This window comes from Cotesia glomerata, linkage group LG9 (genome assembly GCF_020080835.1).
Source record: "Cotesia glomerata isolate CgM1 linkage group LG9, MPM_Cglom_v2.3, whole genome shotgun sequence".
In the NCBI taxonomy this organism is placed as follows: domain Eukaryota; kingdom Metazoa; phylum Arthropoda; class Insecta; order Hymenoptera; family Braconidae; genus Cotesia; species Cotesia glomerata.
In genome coordinates, this window is record NC_058166.1 from 16,307,913 (window position 1) to 16,312,871 (window position 4,959).

A 4,959-nucleotide genomic window follows, 5' to 3' on the forward strand; every position below is an offset into this window, starting at 1 on the left:
GTGAGTTTTTTTTTGGTGGATATTTTATTATGTTTTAGTCTAGTAATTTGTAATTGCTATGTGATGGAGATTTAAGGGGCCATGAATAGTATATTACATACCTAGGCCAGTAAAATAAGAAAAGTCTCAGATCACATGTAATTGTTGGCCGAGGCGAAGCCGAGGTTGACAAACATGTGATCTGAGGCTTCACTTTTTACTGGCCAAGGTATGTATACTATTTTTCTGCTCGACGTAGCCGGAATGTGGCAACTTTGTTTAGCGCAGCGGCCAGAAAGTTGCCAAGAGGGCAGAAAAGAAGATTTGATAACATTTTGATAAAAATATGAGATGATTTTTGGTGCATTGTTTTGAGCTAAATTTTGGACAGTTTTTAATCAAATTTAAACCACATATGAAAAATATAATAATAAAAGCAGGGAACTAATTTATATATGAAATTTTTACAAAAAAAAAATTAATTCATAAGAAAAATTGCAACTTTATACAGCCTACAGAAATCTACGTCAAAATAATGAATTTTTGTTTATTTTATGGAAACAATGATTATAAAAAAGAGTTCCCTGCATTCTTTGTCACTACTAAGTTATAAAAAATTTATAAACCCGATTATTTATAATCTCAATTATTAATAATAATGCACCGAATGTAATTATCAATAAACAAGTGGATATTATTCTTATGAATTAATTTTTTTTTTTTGTAAAAATTTTATATATAAATTAGTTCCCTGCTTTTATTATATTTTTTATATGTGGTTTAAATTTGATTAAAAACTGTCCAAAATTTAGCTCAAAACAATGCACCAAAAATCATCTCATAAAAATGTTATCAAATCTTCTTTCATGGACCCTTAAGGATTATTATTATTAAGGAAGTCCTTTCGCTCCAGTTGAGTCAAAACAACTGTAGTAGTCAATATACGATAAATTAAAATAAAAAACCTATAAAAATTTCTAAAATTAAAAAATAAATAGTATATGAGGCATTGATCGTTGAAATTTTGAAAATAAAAAAAAAAAATTAGTTAAATAGAAAAATTAATTTGACTCTTTCAAATCAGCTGCTAGTAATCTGTCCGTGATTTGGCAACGCTGTACTTCGGCTGAAGCTTGCGCGCTACGCAACGTTGTCAAATGTTTTGACTTCATTTTAATGTAGGTTGCTTGAGAATTTTTTGTGATTTTATAATTTTAATTTCTCCATATATTCCACGGCAACCTATATATTTTATTGCAAAAAATCAAACCTGAATATTTCAAAAACTTTATTTTGAGTTTTTTTTTATCCCATCTAATCGGTAGTTAATACCATAACTCGAGAAAGTTGTTAAGGTCTGACTTTCTCGTAAGACTCGGAAAAAATACTAACATTTTTAAAAATTTTTTTTTCAAAAATTTTCACGGTAAAGACTAAATTAAACTTTACTAGTAGATAAATAAGGACTTTAACTATTGGATAAAAATTAATTTTATGCGTAATCTAATATTTTTTATTTACCATTGATGGCGAAAGGACCTCCTTAATAATGTTAATAAGAGAAATTTGGATTTTTAAATTGTGTTTTTTATAGCGCGAAGATTTTTGTTGTAAATTCAAAATAATTGTTTATAATAAATGGTTTGAATTTTTGATATTATGGCAAAAATATTGGTCCTATAAAAATTTTTTTTAAACAAAATTTCAAAATTTAATATTATAAAAAAAGATATTTATGTTCTTTCTTTAGGATCAATAATTTAACCGTAATTTCAAAAGTAAAATTCATAATTATCAGAAAATTTGAAGTTCACCGTAATATTAAACATTTGAATAATTTATTTTAAAATTGCAGCACAAATTTTAGTCCTAGTTATTTATAATTACACTATACAAAATTTGGGTACTTTTTCAATAAATTAAAAAAATAATATTGTTAAATTGCACTGTATTTTCTTAACTATTGACATTTTTAAAGATATAAGCTCATCTCAATGTTATACTCATCAAGAGCTTTCATTTGAGTACCCACATGCATTTTTGATATATTGTTCATATACACAGATATAAAATATATATAAATATATGAAAAATTGATGTGGGTACTCAAATGAAAGGTCTCGATGAGTGAAACTTCAGAATGAGCTTATATCGTTAAAAATGTCATGAGTGAACAAAATACAACGTCATTGCTTTATTATTCACATTTTTATAGATATAAGCTCATCCTGACGTTACACTCATCAAGAGCTTTCATTTGAGTACCCACATGTATTTTTATATATTTTTCATATATACATATATGTAATATCTATAAATATATGAAAAATTGATGTGGGTACTCAAATGAAAGGTCTCGATGAGTGTAACTCCAGAATGAGCTTATATAATTTAAAATATCATCAGTGAACAAAATACAACGTCATTGCTTTATTATTCACATTTATATAGATATAAGCTCATCCTGATGTTACACTCATCAAGAACTTTTATTTGAGTACCCACATGCATTTTTGATATATTTTTCATATATACAATATATGGACACTGTTATGCATTAATGTGTTAAGTGCTATGGAAATCCTATGTACTTAACACACTATTGCATAACAGAGTCCATATATATATTGTAACAGGGTGGTTAGCCCTGTCCAATTGGTCACCCTTTCCTCTTTGAAAAGGGCGCCACTGGGATTTTATACTCGGTGTCCCAGAAACCGGGGAGCATGAGAAGGAAAGATCGGGTCGTGAGAAGTTGAGAAAGGCTGAAAAATTAATACTGAGAAACAATTATTAACAATTTAATTATTTATTCAATATAAACAATTTTATTTTAACAAAATTCCTTAATAATATTACCCTTAAAATTAACCTATCAATTACTTAATTGTGAGGACCTCTCACCTACGCAGGCACTTGCCAAAACTTATAACTAAATATCCTTAAATTCTTTCAACTATAGATCATTACGCATCTATCTTCTTAATTTCTTAACTCTACATAGACCATTACGCATCTATCCTTAATTTCCTAATTCAATCATAGACCATTACGCATCTAGATTCCTAATTTCTAAATTTAATCATAGACCATTACGCATCTAGATTCTTAATTTCTTAAACCCTCGTCCAACTGACGGAATAACAAACAACATGTTTTACCCAATAAAAACTTCTTAATTATTCAATTATCTGAACTAATTTCACATAAACAACCTCGTCTACCTGACGGAATACCATATAATCTTATTCAATTCCATATAAAATCATCCACCGGACGTTAACTTCATTTCTCAAAATTCTTTCATTATCCATACATCTTAATTACCAATAAAACTATATCCCAAAACTTCGTATTCTCCAAATTTACCAAAATTACGCCCAACAATTTCTTAATACCAAAATTCCGACCTTCAATTTTAATTCATTAATCCATCTACTTAACTAAATTCATTTTTAACTTACTTAACTAAATTTTCAACTAAGATTATCAATCAATTTATTCTACTAAACTCACTAATTTATTTTATTTCTCAATCTCCACTAATAATCTTTACAAAATCCACTAAATACTTTTATTGACAAAGTTCATTACTCATCTTCTAAATTTACTAGATTCATCAATTCTTCTTAGCTAATTTCTCTAATCAATTATTCTTAAACTCAATAAATTTCTTAATAAATTCATTCGCTAAATTAACTACTTTAATTTCCCAAAAAAATTCTAAATATCAACTGTTATAATCCTAAGCGTCTTAACAAAATTTCTCAGCCATAGAACTCTCTAGAATGACCTTCACTGACTTAATTACGCATTTTTATTTCTTATTCCAATTTACTTTTCTTTATATCTCGAAAATTATTAACTAAATTAATTTATTATAGCCAGCAGGCCTATAATAAATTACTGATTAAATTATCTACAGTAAATTCACAAATAAACTATTAATCTCACTCTTTTAAAATAAATATCCAATAACAAAACTAGCTAAATGACCTTGGCGCATGAATCTCTAAAGTACAAAACTTGCTAATATAAAAATGACCGCTCGAGAAATTAATTTAAATTATTTCAGCCTCTTAATTAAATTAATAATCAATTTTGGCCTAAATTAATCGAAAATACCTAGAGACTCAATTATTGTTTTATCCAACGACGACTGATACTCCGGTCCAACTTGGCTGGCTCCGCCGCTTGACGTCTTGTCGTCTCAAACCACTATGTTAGCTTCCGGTCAGGGCTTGTCCAATTCCAAATACCGTAATAAACTCCTCAGTAGTTGCTTTCTATCGTCGGCGTTCAAAACTGCACTCTCTTGACTTATCTAATCTCAACAAGGTCACTGATTCACAAAAGGCAAAAGGCCACTGGCTTCCAGAAGGGAAAAAGCCTCGATGTTTTTCGTGCTCGCTCTTTTATAACCCTCAGCTCAGGCTCTCGAACTTTCCTATTGTTACGCCCCGCTTCATTTTCCGGGAACAGTAGTGGGGAATCTTGATTAGCACGCCCGGTGACAAGTCGAAACTCTTGTCAAAAATCGAAAAGTAAGGGAAAACCCTTACCTACCGTGCGTCAATTATCGGGGTCGATAATGACCCCGGGAAGTTCGATTTTCCCTGTTACAATATATATAATATATATAAATATATATATATATATATATATATATATATATATATATATATATATATATATATATATATACATAATATATAAATATATGAAAAATTGATGTGGGTACTCAAATGAAAGGTCTCGATGAGTGAAACTTTAGAATGAGCTTATATCGTTAAAAATGTCATGAGTGAACAAAATACAACGTCATTGTTTTATTATTTACATTTTTTAAGATATAAGCTCATCCTGACGTTACACTCATCAAGAGCTTTCATTTGAGTACCCACATGTATTTTTATATATTTTTCATATATACATATATGTAATATCTATAAATATATGAAAAATTGATGTGGGTACTCA